This window comes from Alligator sinensis, unplaced genomic scaffold, assembly GCF_000455745.1.
Source record: "Alligator sinensis unplaced genomic scaffold, ASM45574v1 scaffold806_1, whole genome shotgun sequence".
NCBI lineage: Eukaryota > Metazoa > Chordata > Crocodylia > Alligatoridae > Alligator > Alligator sinensis.
The window spans coordinates 723,966-742,262 of record NW_005842521.1 but is presented as its reverse complement, the minus strand read 5'-3'; the positions used below and the strand labels follow the sequence as shown (position 1 = coordinate 742,262).

General features: G+C 43.5%; 1 protein-coding gene across 1 annotated transcript in view; it reads right to left on the bottom strand.

Annotated features, from left to right (window-relative positions):
* Positions 1-14,903: 14,903 nt before the first annotated feature.
* Positions 14,904-18,297, bottom strand: part of RIBC2 (RIB43A domain with coiled-coils 2) — a 91,190-nt gene continuing 87,796 nt past the window's right edge. The window contains exon 8 of the mRNA XM_006031655.3: positions 14,904-15,657. The gene's annotated coding sequence lies outside the window, so the exon portion shown is untranslated. The remainder of the gene's footprint in view (positions 15,658-18,297) is intronic.

The window sequence follows — 18,297 nt, the reverse complement described above, 5'->3', positions numbered from 1 at the left end:
GCACCGGGGCGCGCCTGCCTGGGAGACAACGCGGCCCGCCCTCTCCCGCGGCCTCCCGCACGTCTTGTCCTGCCGGCGGCTGTCCCTCCTATGAGCCCAGCCGCCCCAGACCGGTTGGGACGGAGTTTGGAGGACCCCCCCCCTACTCAGACGGCTTCACAAAGAGTTAATTCACTGCCCTCCCTTTTAATGACACCGCCTGCAAAGCCTCGAGCAGAGCAGACCCTGTTGCTTCTGGTACTCCTTCCCTCCCTCCCTCTTTCCTCACCTCCCCCACACACGCCTGAGAAATGACTCCCCTTTGCTCAGGAAACTTCGATTGAACCCGGGACTGAGGGCTTGGTTCAGATTATTCCTAGCAAAGGGAAAAGGTTTTTCAGATAAATGTGGTATCTTTTATTAGACCCACTCAATAGTTGGAACAATTGTTCTTTGCAAGCTTTCAGGTACTGTACTTTACAAAGTACCTGAAAGCTTGCAAAGAGTAATTTTGTAACTATTGAGTGGGTCTAATAAAAGATATCACATTTATCCAAAGAACCTTGTCTGCCTCTGTCCTGAGACCAACAACCCCAAAGCACAGAGAAAGGCAGCAGCTTCTCTGTGCCAAGTGTAGGCGAAACCCCCAAGCAAAGCAAAGCAAAGCAAGAAAACAAACTGGCAGCTAAAGGCAAGTTAAACTTCTAGAGAGGGCTTAATTTTTTTTTTCCACAGATTTTTTTTCCTTGCCGTCATCATCAGTAAAAGGGAGGTTTAAAGCAGCCAAGAGGGACAGGTACTTTTCACTTGTGGTGCAGAAGAAGAGAGAAGAAAATCAGTGGTGGATACAGGAGTGAGGATAGAGTTCAGCTGTGTGACATATCAGTGCTATCTAAACCAGAGTCCTTATCTAAGCTGGCCACACAAACACCTTGATCTTTGGCCCCCACAAAAACCAAGAAAGGATCTAGGGTTGGATGCGTTGCTGCCAGGTGTTCCAGATAAATGTCAAAGTAGACAACCATTGATCCTCTGGACCATAGTGTACACGTAATAGATCTAGCTGGGTGCCTGATGAATCTGCTTGTATTGAGTCTTGCAACCATGGCACCAAGACCTTCAATCCAGATGCCTAGGCAAAAGTATGGGGGAGTGAAGGCTGCCCAAGACCTACCATTCCAGGGTTTTACTACCCTCCTAGTGAGAACACGCTTCCTAATATTTAATGTAAACTTTCCTTGCCACAACTTGAGACTGTTGCTCCTTGTTCTGCCACCACTGAGAACAGGCTAGCAGCTCCATCTTCTTTTGAACCCCCTTCAGGTAGTTAATAGCAGCCTTCAACTACCTGAAGGGGGGTTCAAAAGAGGATGGAGCTGGACTGTTCTCAGTGGTGGCAGATGACAAAACAAAGAGCAACAGTCTCAACTTCCAGCAAGGGAAGTTTAGGTTAGATATTGGGAAGAATTTCTCATTAGGAGGGTAGTAAAACACTGGAACAGGTTACCCAGAAAGATTATGGATTCTCCATCCTTGGAGGTTTTTAAGACCCAGCTAGATAAAGCCTTGGCTGGGACAATCTAGTTGGGATGGTCCTGCTTTGAGCAGGGGGTTGGACTTAATGACCTCCTGACGTCCCTTCCAACCCTCATTTTTTATGATTCTGTCTCCGCTTTAGACCACTGAGACAGAATTCAAAGGCCTGACCAAGTCCAGATGTTCAGTGCCTTGATGACTATAGCTTCTGCTAGACAGCAACAGATAAGAACTGCTGCTGACTGCCTAATGCCTCAGCGAGGGCGCGTTTCTGTGAGCGTGATGTCCCTTTGCCTTTCTCCAACCAAGGAGTACCCACATGGCAGGGTTTTGAGACACTATACTGGCTTTACTCTGGTGGTTGCAACATTGTGCTATTTTTATAGGAACTACCCACCATGTTGCCACCAGGCCCTCCAGTTAGATACGGTTTATGGTCATAGCCAGGACAAAGACAAATGTCACAGGATAGGCAATAGCACCTGGGAGCATCTAGGGAATTGCTTCCCCTCCCCCCACACTTTGGCCTAAATCCTGCAAACACTCCAGCCTGTATGCAGCTTTACTCACGTACACAGTCGGAAGTTACTAAGTTACAGGGTTCAGGCCTCCCTCTGCATCTATCACACCTATGCCAAAGGATTTAGTTGAAGCTTGTGAGAATCATTGTTGCCTGTTAGTTAAAATGCAAGGTTTGGAACAGTATTAACCTCATGTTGCAGGGGTTTGGGTTGTAGCCGTGTTGGTCTAAGATATCAAATTCACCCAAGGAACCTTGTCTGTCTATTAACCTCATGTTTGCATTAGTAAGCCCTTACACAAATAGCTACATCATTTCGCCTTGGGACCTCAGGGCAGTGTCTTGCATTCAAAAACTTGTCTAACTTTATCCTGCCTACACAGTTGATCCAATAAAAGATACCACCCTACAAAATCCTTGCCTCTCTCAATGTCTGGACTATCACAGCTACAACATCACTTTTATACTACCTTGGGACCTCCTCCTCATTATGAGCAATGGTGTCACAGCCTTGCTCTTTATTAACGCCTCTCTTTGTTTAGTGGGCAAGGCATCGAGATACCAACATTTAGAATTATCCCCTCTATTGCTGTCCAATCAGTTTATTTTCTCCTTCTTCCGCTCCCTGTTTCATTCTCTCAGTACTCGTGCCTGGCCAAAATTTTTATTATTATTATTTTTCTCTTATAATTTCTCCCGTGTGTGTTTGCCCTTTACTTTTTGCTCTCTTCTGCTCTGCTGTCTTCCCTCTTTATTCCTTTCTCTTCTTCCATGGCTTAACTCAGCTCTCAATGGCATTGATGGAAGCAGCATCAGGGAATCTTAGGACACAGTCATTAAGCCACAGCTCTTTTCATGCTGGAAGAGCTGCATAAGGCAAGTGAGTAGAATTGTGAGAGGCTTTTTCTATAACTTATACCAATTAAGTCAGTATAAGGCCCATGTATACAACCATTGTTTCAGTTCAGTAGTGGTTCATTTCAACTTACCTTCAACATGCATTTAACTGACTTAAGATAAACTAAAACAAGTCTTGTTTAAATCAAAATAAGTGAGCACCAGTGTAACTAAATCAGTTTAAAAATCACACACTGATAGCTTATCTATACCTGGAGTTATTCTTGATCAGCATCATGTGTGACCACTCTTATCTCTTATTCCAGTATAAAAATTCCTTGTTCCTATTTAGTTTACCCCCCCCCCCAACAGTAAAGCAAGTTTGTGTAACAATTAGGAAATATTTCTACAAACCATCACATCAGATATGGTCTGCTAGAGATCAACTTTGCACTGTTCCTAATAATTTTAATAAAAATTTCTAGTATAAATTGGCATAGTCACCTATAATCAGATTCAGTAGTCCAAAGTACACATGGTTCTAAATATTAGCTTCCAGCTTTGTAGTAAACCTAAACCATCAGTTTAGGGCCTAGTCCATAGCCCGTAGAAGTCAATGAAAAGATTCCCATTGATTACAGTGAGCTTTGGATCAGGTCCTTACTTGTGGAAAGTAATGGTTGATGAGAGGGAAACACTGCAGAATTGTAAAAGTTCTTAGGCTCAGAGTCTGGGTAACATTTTTTCTTATATCTGCTTGCAAGGTGTGTGTAATCCCCCATATATTTTAAAACAAATGTTTTAAATAAATATTTGTTTCACTTTACAAGAACAAAAAACATTTGCAGAAGCTCTACATTAATTACCTAGGGCTAGGCCATAATTACCTAGACCAGTAGATCAAGTCATTTTATGAATGCAAGGGAAGAAACCTGTCCATTTTAGATTTTCAAGAGGCTCATTAAGAAAAGATACACTGAAGTGCACTTGCAAATATCTTAAAACACCATTGAATCCTTAGCCACACAAAAGTTACTTCACAGCTGACACTGGGCTGTGCATTTCAGCCATACTGTCATGGTGACAGCTTAAAGTGATCTGAACAAAAGAGTGCGTGGAACAGTCTGTTATTACATCCATGTGTAATCCCATCCCCTGCCCAGCAAGTAATTCTGCCCCAGCCCCCAACCTGGATTTGTCCCATCCTTATTCATGCTCCTCCTGCAGATCTCAGTTCTTGGTTTTCTTTCATTTTCCTTCTGTAGAAAGCAGCCATACAGCATCTAGTTCACACGTGCACCCCCGCCAAATAATTCAGTTTAAGTGGGTGAGGTGAGGAAAGAATGAAAAGGTAAAATCCATCTACAATTGCTGAAGGATAAACCCTCCACCCCTGTTGCTGCTATACCTTTTTATGAGGCCTTCCCATACAAATAGTGCCTGTGGTCCTGCCAAACAATTTTCAGCCATATGGTAGATAGCACAAAATAAGGCCCTGCCTTAACCTGTGCACACCTTTATAATCAGTGGGAGTGTTGTTAAGACCTCAGCTGAGAACTCTTGCTGGGAATGAGAAGGCGACATGCAGATATGTATGTCCCTCCCTTTCAATACATGTAAAAACACAAGACCTACCATACATAACAACATAAGAACTTTACTGGGTCAGGCAATAGGTCTGTCTTGCCCAATATCATTATCACACAGTGGCAGAGAGTAGATGCTGAAAGGGAAAGTGAATTGGGTATTAAAAACAAGCAAACAAGGGTTATTCTCACTGTTCCTCTCTCACTTGCAGCCTTCAGCATTTTGATCTGGGACAGAAGTAAAAAATAAACCAATTTAACCAAATCAGTTAAATCTGATGCTATATTCATCCAGGTTTACCTTAAACTGGTTTCACTCATTTTGAAAGTGGATTGTGTGCACTGAACTTCTGTTGTGTTACAGATTTGGACCAGTTTCCAATCACATATACCAGTTTGTGTGCCATTTCTATCCCTAACCTTAAGGTCTAGAATAGGGGCAGGCAAAATATAGCCCAGGGGCCAGATCTGGCTTTTCAGGCAATTTTATCCAGCCCATAGGTGTTCAACAACTAATTGTACCCTGCCTAGCCTGCATGCCTCACTCCCACCCTTGTGCACAAAAGGGCCCAGCCCAGCCAAAATGCAGCTTCTGGGCAGGGCTGCTGCTGCCACTGCTGCAGCTGCCAGGGGACCTGCCAGTGTCCAGCAGCTCATCTCCCTGCTGCAACGCTTGCTGCGGGCACCAGGTAGGGAAGCAGTGGGGGCAGGGGTGGAGAGAGGGAGAGCTGCAGCTGGGCAGGAGTATGGAGCATGGGGCTGGCAGAAGTGTGGAGCCTGTACCTTGGAGGCATGGTGGGAGCACACGGCTCCAGTGGGCAGGGTGTGGGTGTGAGGGAGGGTGGGGGCATGGGGACCTCTCCACATCCGTCCCCCCCACCATAGCACATGGTCCCTGCTGCTGGCAGCAGCAGCAGGCAGTGGGTGCTCAGGGCACTCATGGCCCATACAGATGCTACCACCTGGTACCTCTGGCCAGAGCTGAACATGGTGGCAAGGAGTGCAACCAGGCTGGCCCACTCACTCAAGCACCAATGAGGGAAACCCCATGTGATGAAGCCAGCTGCCTTTCCTGCCCCTGCCATGCAGGTCCTGGTACTCCACCAGGACACTTATGATGGAGTCCCTGGACCTGTAGGGTAGGGGGCAGGGAAGGCAGCCAGCTCCATCATGCGGGGCTTGGCAGAGTCCCAGGACCTGCATACCAGAGGGTGGGGAAGGCAGTCAGCTCTATCACAGAGCTTCCAGTGGTGGTGCGCAAGTGCTGGGAGCTGCAAGTGCACCACAGGGAAGCCTATGTGATAAGCCTGGCTGCACTCTTTGCCACTAGGTGCAGCTCCGGCTGGAGCCATGCACCAAGTAGCAGCACCTGTACAGGCCATGAGCACCCCAAGCACCCAAGCATGGTTCCTGCTGCTGCTGCTGCCAGCAGTGGGGGCTGTGTCCCATGGAGGGGAAGTGTGTGGGGGGATCCCCACACACCCCCTCCCTTACACCCACACTGTGACCACTGGAGCTCTGCACTCCAGCCAACCCCCCGCCCCTTGCTACCACATGCAGCTCTGGCTGGAGCTGGGCACCGCCAGGTGGCAGCGCCTGCATGGGCCACGAGCACCTTGAGCACCTGCCACCTGCTGTTGCTACCAGCAGTGGGAGCTATGCACCATGGCGGAGAGTATGTGGGGGTCCCCATACACCCCATCCTCCCTTACAACCCACAAACCCCACACACCCACACCCTTCCCCCACAACCCCTGCACATATGCACCAACATACTCTATGCCCCCATGCATAGCCACACCCCCTCACAAGCCCCCCACACCCTACCATACACACACACACCTACCCCAACTACACTCCACACACACAATATACAAGAGTAAGACTTTATTTTTGAGTTATTATGCAATCATCTATATACATTATGCAAACAAATCATGACAAAAAAATGTTTTTAAAAAATTAAAATATGTTATAGTAGGTGTTTGAATTTTAGTATATGATTTGTTTTTTTCTTGGTTCCAATATGGCAACCCTCCCCTCCCAAAATAAATACTTCCAGGGGCAAGGGGAGGGACTTCTAGTGGCAAAGATCGGGGGTTATGGGCAGGATTTCCAGTCCCAAGATGGTGACCAAGTGGCGGGGCAACTGTCAAGGGCACAGCTAGCTTTGCAGCCCTCAAAAGTTCACCAAAACTCATTAAGCGACCTTCCAACTGAAATAATTGCCCACCCCAGTTGAGTCAGAGGCTATATTCCTGACTCCTATTCTCCTGATGCCCCTTTCTTCCAAGAATTTGTCCACACCCTTTCTGAATCTAGCTGAACTGCCAGCTTCATCTTCCGAGGTCCCTTCCAGCCCTAATGTCTATGAAATCTTGTGGAAATGAGTTCCATGCATTTATAATACACTGTAAATATTTCCTTTTGTTAATTAAGAACTTCCTTTTGTTAATTTTAATTTTACTACCTACTAGTTTCATTGTACAACCCCTAGCTCTTTTATTGTGAGAGACAGTGAAAAATAAACCCCTATTTAGTTTCTCTTTGCCATTTAGTACTTTGCAAACCCTTCTCATGCCCCGCCGCCATGAGTGTCTGTTTTCTAAACTTAAAGTGGAGTCAATCTGGGATCAGTAAGTATTGCCTTGTGTTTGCATCAGAATTAATTATATCCAATATTATATATATTGGACAAATATATATTATTCAATATTGGCCAAACTGATAGCAATCAGAGTGCAGCTGATCTGCTTGAGCCAGCTCCAAACTGCACTCAATATGCTGTCTTGCACCCCCTGGCAATGCGTAAGGGCTGCATGTGGGTGCATGTGCACCCCCTGAAATTGACAGTGCACCCCCTACAAAAAGCCTCCTGTGGGTGGTCACCGCTGCCTCACCCCCCGCCGCCAACACTGTCGGCAGCATCTGCAGACGGTCAGCAATTGCTGCTGGCTGCTATCACCACAGCCAGTGGCATCTGTGGGTGGTCGCCGACCCCTGGTCAGTGCTCGCCCCACACCTCCCCCCGCTGCCACCACCAGCGGCATCTGCAGGAGCTCCATGCTTACCACTGCCATGCTCCCGTCACTGTCGTGCCCCACCCCCAGCCACCAGGGGCATGCACCATTCATGCTCACACTCATTCAAAGGGTGAAAAACAAACTGGTTCAACAAACATGTTTTGAAAAAATGCTTATTTTAACAAAAATATCCAAAGGAGTTGTGACAGATACTCTGTCTTTTGAAACAGGAACATCTGTTTTGCAGCCATTTGGGAATTCAGAGATTTTTAGATAAGAAGGGACCGCTTGACTTTCGGTCAGCTTGTTTGGATTCCTGAATAACACAGGTAATAGGATTTCCTTCAATTAGTTCCTGCTCGGACTACAGCATATCTTCTTGAAAAGCACCCAATCTTGATTTAAAAGTTTTCAGTAATGGAGAATTCACCACAGCCTTTGGGAAGTCTTTTCAGTGGTTAACTGCCAGCCCTGCAAAAAAATTGCACCTGACTGAGTCTGAATTGGTCTAATCTCAGCTTCCATCTGTTGTATCTTTTTATACCTCTGAACTTGTTTTCACAAGGCAGTGGTATGGATTTATAGTGCCCTAGGCACTCTATTTGCTTCTCATATGGGCATTCTTAGGGCAAATTAAGAATGCCTTCATGTTAGGCATATGGTGATGATGTAATAATATCAAAGATGATGAGGTAATATCTTTTAAGTGTCCAAAAGGTATTGGACAGATCTCTGTGTGCAAGGTAGCATGCTCAGCTTTTCAAGTACAGTGACCATAGAAATAGAAACTAATTGCACATGTAGATATGCATAAGGATGTGAAGCAATAAACTCCAGAGTTTATTGCTCCCAGGCATAATGTTTGAATGTGAGCCTGGGAGCACAGCACTTTGATCCAGGTTTCATAGTTGGTAGGATCGGAAGGGACCTGAGCAGATCATCAAGTCCAAACCCCTGCCATGGCAAGGAAAGGATGCTGGGGTCAAATGACCCCAGCTAGATGATTATCTAGCCTCCTTTTGAAGACCCCCAGGGTAGGAGCAAGCACCACTTCCCTTGGAAGTTGGTTCCAGAACCTAGCCACCCTGACTGTGAAGTAGTGTCTTCTAATGTCTAGCCTGAACCTACTCTCAATCAACTTGTAGCTGTTATTCCTAGTTTCTCCTGGTAGTGCTCGGGGGAACAGGGACTCTCCCATTCCCTGCTGGCCCCCCCGGTGAGTTTATAGATGGCCACCAGATCCCCTCTCAGCCTTCTCTTGTGGAGGCTGAACAGGTTCAGGTCCCGTAGCCTCTCCTTGTAGGGCCTGCCATGCTGTCCCCTGATCATGTGAGTGGCCCTCCTCTGGACCCTCCAGGAGTAGGTTGGAGAAGTCCCAGCTGGCAGGGAGACCTGGAGGGGTCAGCCTGCTAGCCCAGGGCTGTTCCCCCCCAGCTCAATGTGCTGCAGTGTCCCAGCCAGCCACATCAGAGACTACATGTGTGCTACTGTGGAATAAAAAACTCCACAGCAGGATAGTATTTGTATATGCAAGTACTATCCTGCTGTAGGGTTAATTAATTTACTCCAGCTTAATAGTCCTGCATGTGTAGATGCAAGACATTTACTGGGAACCTAATTATTCTACTCTGTATTAAATATCTTGTGTAGACATGCCCATTATGCACTAACTCCTACACGGGAATTAATGCAGAGTAGCTAGAGTGCTGTAATTCACACCCAAGCTTACTCCTGCAGTAACTCCCATGTATAGACAAGCTCTTTGCTACATTGAAAACCCAGTATTATCAAGTTTCTGTTCCCCATTAAAGTACTTCAAGACTCAGGTCAGACCTTAACTGTCACTTTGTTAAGCTTCACAGACAGAGCTTTTTCAAGTTTTTTTTGTTCAAAAGCATGCCTTCCAAACTTTTAATCATTCTCCTGGCTCTTCAATGAACTGTCCCCGATTTATCAAATAACAGAAAACGGTATTCTAGTAAAGGTTGCACCAATAAATATTACTTCTGTATCATCAAATACAGAAGTAATATAATCTCCTACTTGACATTCCTTTGTTTCTACATCCAAGGATCACATTAGCCTTTTGACCATGCATTACACTGGAAGTTTATGTTCAGCCAATTACCTACCCATATCATTTTCAGAATCACTGCTTCCCAAGGTAGAGCCGTGCTTACTATAAAATGTGGGTTCTTTGGTCTTTGATGTACAACTAGAAAAATGCAATACCACCCTGAGTTCTAGTTTTTCGTATGTCTTTTTGTCTCAGACCAATATGGCTATCAAGTACATCCCTGAAACATGGAATATGCCAAAATTAGCCAATTTTGAATTTTAAACTTCACTTCAGAACAACAAGAAAGATTTTTTACCTCCCTGCCTGACATCTGACACCTCCAGGGAATGACTTCTATCTGATCTACATGTCAAAGAGCTACTCACAGCACAGCTCACAAGGACACTTATGGACCCAGAGCTACAGCCTTCCATCTTCAGCTCCCTCTGTGCAAAAATGAAGTTTTTTTCCTACCTATAGGGACTTTTTACCATCTTGTACCATCTATACTTTTCCCAGAGCCTGACAAAGGGACTTTGATCCCGAAAACTTGCAGAAAAGGACAATTTTCTTGTGATGTCCGAGTTGGTCTAATTATAGTTATCATTTTGGAACTAAGTTATAGTTTTTTATATACCATCCTGAGATACTTTAACTTCCCCATTCATAAACACAGAGTCTATGAAACAAGGAAAACTTTATTAAGGGACAAGGAAAAATCTGATGACCTTGTCCCATGAGCAGATCTAGGATTTTGAGAATGGGGGTGCAGATGGTGCGGTGCATCATCACATATAAAACACAACCATGGGTGACTGGTGCCACCTTAGTCAGGGCGGGTACGTGCCCTCCCTACAACCAGTCCCACCAGTCAACTGGAGTGCGGGGTCCCCTGCGGGCGATCCTGCCGTCCTGGGGGAAGGGTCCTCCACAGGCAATCCTTCAGTCCTGAGGGGGAGGGGTCCCGCAATGGCCGATGACTGCGGCCAATTGCTGCGTTCGCTGAAGCCGCATCCGGGAGTGGCTGTGGCTGCAGCGATTGGCCAGTGCTTGCAGGGGGGCACCGGTGTTCCTGCCTGCCCCCCCCTGCCCCTGGTCATTGTCTAAGCAACAAGCGCAGCTGTCAGAGGGTACACTGGTGCTCTCAGGGGGTGCACATGCACCCCCATGCATGCCCACTGAACACAACATATGTTTCTCCAGATAAAAAAAATGAAAACTAGAAGCTTCACTAATATGCGGGGGACCTAGGACTATATTATTCAGTTTAAGACTGAAGCAAAAACATATACCACTCTATTAGAATGTGCATTAATTTCCTATATCATATTACGTAGTAAAAACCACAACAAACTAGGCAAAACGTAATCAAAAGATATGCTTTTAGTTCTGTTGGCATAAGAATTAAATGTACATTTCTTTCAGATTCATAAAACAAAAATCAAACCTGACGCATCTTGATACATCCAGTACTTCACTGAAAATTATTTCCACATTTGAATCATTTCCACAATTGAGTAAATGTTTTAAGCTAGAGTTAAAAAACAGTCTGCAGGGCTATAAAATACAAGCTACCTTACCAGAAATAGTAACGCACAGCAGAAATGAGAAAAAAAAAAAAGCTTGATTAGTTGAACATTAAAACCATTAAAACAGGAGAGGGTTATTAACACCAGTGGAATGTGTCATAACCCAAGGGTATGATTTTGTGTGTGCTTCGGCACTGGAATTATCCCCGCCAAATTACAGCTTCGTTGCACGGTAGAGTTTTCTGCTGCAGAGGAGAACCCCGGTGCAAGGAAGAGTTTCCCGCCTATTTGCAGCTTCCTTTGCAGGGTGCATTGCTCAAGTTGCAAGAGAAATGCACGGTGCAAAGGAGTTCCCGCCACCTGTATGCAAATTTGTGTCCCGATATTGGCTAGTTCTAAATTATTCCCACGTGGCGGCTAACGATTGGCCTGTTAGCTGTATAAGAGGCTTGAGCGGTTTCCGCCCAAGCTGAAGAGGACTCCACATCCATCTTGTGGGGACTCTGGGTACACGGCAGGGTAATAGAGACCCTGTGTGAGATTCAGAGGAGCTTGGCGACCTGATCCATCGCCCACCTCTTCCCATCTTCGAGTGACAAATTTTATAAGACGTATTTACGAAGTTCCTATTTCGGTGGCGTGCTTGTCCAGAGCATCCGGAGCTCTGTTTCCGTGGAGCCTAGCAAACTCCACGTGACCATTCGTGTTGTTTTTGTCTGTAACCGCAACTCAAGAAAGTTTTCCAGCCTGCACCACAACCATCTCCGGTGTAAGTAAACAATCTTTAAATCTACCGCTACGAGTCTGTGCCTAATTCTAGCTTGTCGCGCGCCCTCTCCGACCCCGCGTGCCTGGGCTGCTGGCCACAGCCCGCGCAGAGCATGAAAAAGGGCCCGGGTCGCGCCTGGCCCGCACAGAATGAAGAGTTTAGAAGGAATCAGGTAGACTATAATGAGTCATTATGTCAAATGACTGTCTTGCTGCTGCCTGAACAGAAATGCTGCTGCCACTGCCAAGGAGTTTGTTTTAAACTTTAGATGGAGCAGAAATCAAAGGGGAGAGGGGAGATGCAACTGCACCATTACACACCCCTGGATCCATCCGATTTTCACTCCCCTTGTGGAACTATTCCTAATCCATTCAAATTCAGAGACAGCTTAACCTGCACCTATACCTATATGATATTTACTGTTTCTCAGGTCTCCAGGGCAGCAAGTTATCTCTTTAGCCTCAAGAGCATACTCTGAAATTTTCCAGCTCCATATCTCCCACCCTCCTCTTCTTCCTTCTCTTGCAGATTTCTTCATTTCACAACAGAGATCATTTTAGTCCTTCCATCCCAGAGAGATGACTTCCAGTTGCCCATTAGCCCCTGTGACAATAATTATCTACCATTTTCATTGTTCAGGCAAAACTAAGATCTCATGGCAAAGAGTGAGGAAAAGGTAATCATAAAAGTGAATGACTATTCTGGCAGAGTCATGTGTCTTGTGAATGCCCCAGTTTCATCCTGTCAAACAATTAATTGCCAATTATGTGACCACATGATCTTCAGGAGAGAAAGGAAAACTTCAAATCCAGGTGAATATAAGAATACCATCCCAGAGCCTGCTCCATCTTTAGATTCAAAATCAGAAAAACAGATTATCCAGTTGCATTCTCTTGTTTTTGTTAAACCTGCTTCGCTCCATACTGCCTTTTTAATATTGTGTTGTCATTTACAAAAAGATCTTGATCTTTTTCTTAGGGGGAGAAAGCCAACCGTTCCAGCTGCAAACAATCCCAGCTCTGCAAGAAAGAAGTCTCAGACACCGCTTTCCCAATAAATGGAAACAGAAATTTAAGCTCAGAACAGTGTAAAGGGATTCTCAGTTGAAAAAGAATTGGCAGTAACAAAAAAATGGATATTTGATTGTCTCCTTGTTCCTTATGCTGGATATACTCCTTAGATGAGGGGTGTCAAACTCATCCAGCCACGTGGTCCAGATGAACATACCTGAGCCTGTCTGTGGGCTGGCCTGGGACTGACCCCTGCAGCGCACCCAGAGTGCCTGGTCCTGCCTGCATGCCACATGCACCAGGCCCAGACCAGGGTACATGCTGCCCACAGCATGCAGGCTGGACCCAGTATTGCCTGCAGCACAAGGGGCCCAGGCGCAGGCTGCATGAGGCACTCCAGACTGACCCTCTGTGCTACCTGCAATGCATGTGCTGACTGGTGAGGGATCCAGCCCTGAAACTGCCTGAAACATGTGGGACTGGGACCAATCCAGTGACCCACGGGCCAGGTCATATAGCTCTGTGGCCTGGATTTGGCTCACAAGCAGTATGTTTGATACCCCTGCCTTAGACTATAAGATCTTTGGGCCAGGGACAAACACAAATTCTACAAAACACACAGGTCAATAACTAAAAACTACATACAAGGGTTGGGGCTTGCAATTGTAGTGTCTGAGGAACAATTCTAATGGGAACCCCTGGGCTCAGTTGTGACCTTCTGTTCCACTTTTCATGAAAATCAGTCAAAATTAAATCCTAAATGTTATGGTTCCAAGGAACAGCTTTACTGAAAGGTAGAAAGATAGGTGAAAGATGCTTTTTGACTTCCCACTAAATAGATGCAACTCTATGACCATCTAGAAATAGGGGAAAAAAAAGATCTGGGTCAATACCTTATAAAATTGCAAATACTCTCCACCATGCAATAAACGTAATTGAATTTATTGGCTAAAATATTCAGTTTTTGTGTTTTTCATCTCATTCAATATATACTTCATTTAATAGCTCTGCTAAAGACAAGTGAAAGCATGGCTCCTTTCAAATCATTGGCAAAACTCCTATCTATTTCAGTGGGGCCAGGATTTCACACAGTATGGCAGTTAACACTTCTGCATGACAATTAATATCTATTGGGATATTTGGAACCTGGTGACCGTCTATAAACTCACTAGGGGGGACCAGAAGGGTTTGGGGGAGACCTTGTTTCCCCTAGCACCTCCTGGGATAACAAGGAATAACGGCCACAAGTTGTTGGAGAGTAGGTTTAGATTAGACATCCATAAGAACTACTTCACAGTTAGGGCGGCTAGGATCTGGAACCAACTTCCAAGGGAAGTGGTGCTGGTTCCTACCCTGGGGGTCTTTAAGAAGAGGCTTGATGCCTACCTGGCTGGGGTCATTTGAGCCCAGTTTTCCTCCTGCCCAGGCAGGGGGTCGGACTTGAAGGCCCCTTCCGACCCTACTTCTATGATTCTATGATCTAGATTGTTCACAAGGTGGTCTCTGTGCAACCCATTCTCGAGGATTTGTCAGCAGCTCTAGAACAAAACTGGAAATAATAAATTGGCTCTGAAATAAAATATGGCTTCTGAACTTCAGAGCACTATTTTATAAATTTATCTTTCTGAGGCATGCAGACCTACCAGATCTCCCAATGGTTTCAATGAGAACTTTGTCTATGTACAAACTGTAGAAGTAGATCCTTTATTTTCAAAAATGATTTTCTCTGCTCCCCTGGTAGAGAAATCAATAACTCATGCAATCAAAAGCCCATAACAGATAATAGAGTAGATAGTTAGGTCTGAAAGTAGACTATAGGAAGATTTTTATGGAATGATTCTAGATTTGGTATTGCATTAACAAAACATTTTGCCTTTCATTTGTATTTAGCTATGTTTACACTAAGCTATCCACAGTTTTGTGATATGGACTCCACAGAAATAGCAGACAAGGTTCCTTGGGTGAATTTGATATCTTTTATTAGACCAACCCAAATAGTTGGAGAACAGTTATTAAGCAAGCTTTCGGGTTCAAAAACCCTCCGTCAGGCTAAGGAAGTTTCAGCAGCTGGTGTGTGCTCTTCCTGGATGGAATGAAAAGTAAAGAAGCCAGAGGCTGGGCTGGGGAGTCAGTTGCCAGGCAGATTATAATGTGTCAAAAATCCAATGTCCAAAAATCCACAAATAGCATGCATTTTTATTAGCTACAGTGAATACAATGTACTAATATAAATTTTGGCACTTCTAAGAGCCATAATATCCACCATAAGAAACGAATTTAAGATTATTTAAATAGGCATTTACAACAGACAAATCATTATATGGTTTGTTCCTATTAAAATGTATAGATGATATATTTCAATGGAAAACAGAGCTTTAAAAGAGCTGAATTAAATATATAAGAAGTAAAGAAAAATCAAAGACAAGGCTGAAGGCATGTCTTCTATCACTGTGTAAAAAGCCATATTTTGCCATACAATCCACTTCAGTGTAAGGTTTACATTCTTGTAGGCATTTTCCATAAAGGTCACTTGATTCTCATGTTCATCTTACCCTACACAAGCAAAAGAAAAGAAAACCAAAGAGAAAGCTTAAATTTGATTCCATTACTCTGCAGCCAGGGCATTAGATGGTGGATCATTCACTCACAACCTGGCTTTTATATGGTGTCTTCCACTACTGAACTGTACAGTATAATCCTGCTTGGTTTTCTTTATTTATATGTTACTGGGTGTACCGAGTGTACCAGGTTTGCCTTGCATTTAATTCTCTCTCCTTCCCCTTCAGGGGATTTGTAGTTCCATGGTGCCCTGTTACCAAACAAAAGAAATGAAGATACAATTAGTGTCATATCATGCAATAATATTTTCATATCGTAACAAGGAGCCTAGACATTCATGCAGGGGAAGTTCTTTCTGTAAACATCCTGAGCATCTTCCAGGATTAAAGGGTCTGATACAGTACCCATTGGATTCAATAGACATACCCACAATCACTACAACAAATGTAAAAAAAGGCCCTGTATACTTTTGATGGGCATTTTTAGCTGTTCTCAAGTTCCTGAGACAATTTCTGCTAAGGAGTTAAAGGACATTTGTTCTGTAACTTGTTAGATATATTTGGCTTTTGGCCCTGACCCAGAAAAGCTATGACTAACTTTAAGCACATGGGTAATCACAATGAATAAGTTATGGTAGTCCACTGAAGAAATTCAGGGCTCAGCCTAGCATTGTGCTAAATATCCTTACCCCAGTACAACATAATACTCAAGCCTATGCTTAACTTTAATAGTCCTGGCAACTTGAGTGGGGCTAATGACATGCTTAGAATCGTACATGTGCTTATATATTTTGCTGAATTGTCTTCACAAGGAAAGCTCCCTAGTGCTTTCAGTTTCCTTAAGTTTTCTGCATGAGAATCTTAGTCCCTTTACTATTTTTCTTAAGGCCTCTTAGTCCTTGTTTTGGATCAAGCATTTGCCAGATTCCATAATGGCACAGAAGTATCTTTTCACAAGTCTATTTGTCTTTCAAAAGGTTTTCAGCAACATTTTTACTTAATTTCTGTTTTGCTAGAACTATGCTCCAGTAACAGAATTCTTGCTCCGCTTCGTATTGTTTTCATTGCTAACATTTTCACAGAGTCCTTCAGTTTAGTATTCAAGATGGCTAATAATTTTAGTATTTCTTTTATTTCCTTAAATGCCTATGCTAGTTTTTGAAAATACACTATTTGCAAGATCTGTTTTTCTGGTCCCCTGAGATTGATTCCTATGAAGAAGGAGCAAACAATGCTATCTTTTAAAAATTATTATTATTTTTTAATAAAAGAACTATTGAACATTTCCACTGAGAGTTTGTATCCAGGGACAACTGGCATGTCTACATTGTCAAATGAAGGTGTGGCCTGGTCTCTAGTTACACTAGTTGATCTTTAGTCAAAACTGCTAATATCCTCACTTCATAAAATCAGCTGTCCTTAGCAAGGCAAATATTCATACAGGCAAGATGCTCTTAATCCTGCTTGTCAGAGGTTAGTTAGATAGTTCTATGAACTCCACTGTTTGGTCATTCAGAGATTAGGCTTTTTCAAGGGTGTGACTGGATACAGCTTTCACCATGCACACTGGCAAAATAGCTGGGCCAACACTGTGTGTATCATAAGATTTTAGCACTTTTTATGGTATTCTGAGTGTCAACTCTTGAAATTTTTTTGTGTGGGTCTCATCATATTTTCATAAAGCCCTAGCTTCTGGAGTCATGGGATTACACAGGACTCTCAGATTATTTGAAAATAGTTTACCCTCCTCTTCTGTCTCAGAAATATATACAGAAAAGCTAAATTTGACCAGATATTTGTTAATTAAAAAAAACAAACAGTTGTGGCCTGGGTTTTAGTCCCAATTATCCACAGTTCCAGCTGAAGTTCATGGAAGCTTGGACTGCTCGCAGTCTCTCAAAATAAGGCCGTTAACATTTAAAAGATTGCTCCTAAATCTCAGCATCTTGGCTTTCTTTCCCTGGCTCCTACATCACAGCCGTTATTTTCAGAGAACAGATAAATACTCTGAAAAAGCCATCCATAAAGTAGAAATAAAAACAGAAGTGATGTAATCACCAAAAATGCAAAGCCAATATAAACATATATGTCAAGATTCTTGGTTGATGAAAAGCAGCATGGAATATGCCAATTTATAATACCTGAGGATTTGCCCATTTTTTCCTTGGGAAATATGAGGCATAGTTTACAAGACAGGAAGCAAAATAATGTTTCTTCAAAAATATTCTAGTTCATTTCTATAAAAAAATAATCGTTTCAAGTAGTTTTCATTTTGGACTTGGAAAAATACCACTCTCCATAAACCTGGACTTATAACATGTTATGGTACAAAGCATTACACTTCGTTGCTACACTTAAAAATATTCTGACACTGCTTATAAAATCAAATATAGCACTTGGATTTAAAATTCATTCTGTTATTACATTTCCCATCTCCCTCTTTTATGTCTTTCTGTCAGAGTCAAACTTTGTAAAGACTCTGCTTTAAATGAAAGAAAAGCTGTTCCCAGATGTCATTAATTAGGAACAGGTTAGAAAAGAAATTTAAACAGAGATGCCTGAAGTTACAGTTCATTATGTGGAATCTGACAACAGCCTATTTCAGTGGACTCTTTCATTTAGTTTACATCATAATAGGTTTTAACCAGTTCCAGGCAGACCACATTAGAGGCTATTTTTAAGCAAGAAAAGTATACAAATATAGGTCATTTAGAAAACCTATTAGCATTGAAATATTCAAATTTAACATCTCCCTTTCTTTGCATACATTTGACATACAAATACACTGAAAACCTTGTCTAGTAATCAAGGTAGTTTCCCCCCAACCAAAATATCATAAAAATTATAGAAACTGTAAAGAAGTAGGGCTGGAAGGTCATCTAGTTGATCCA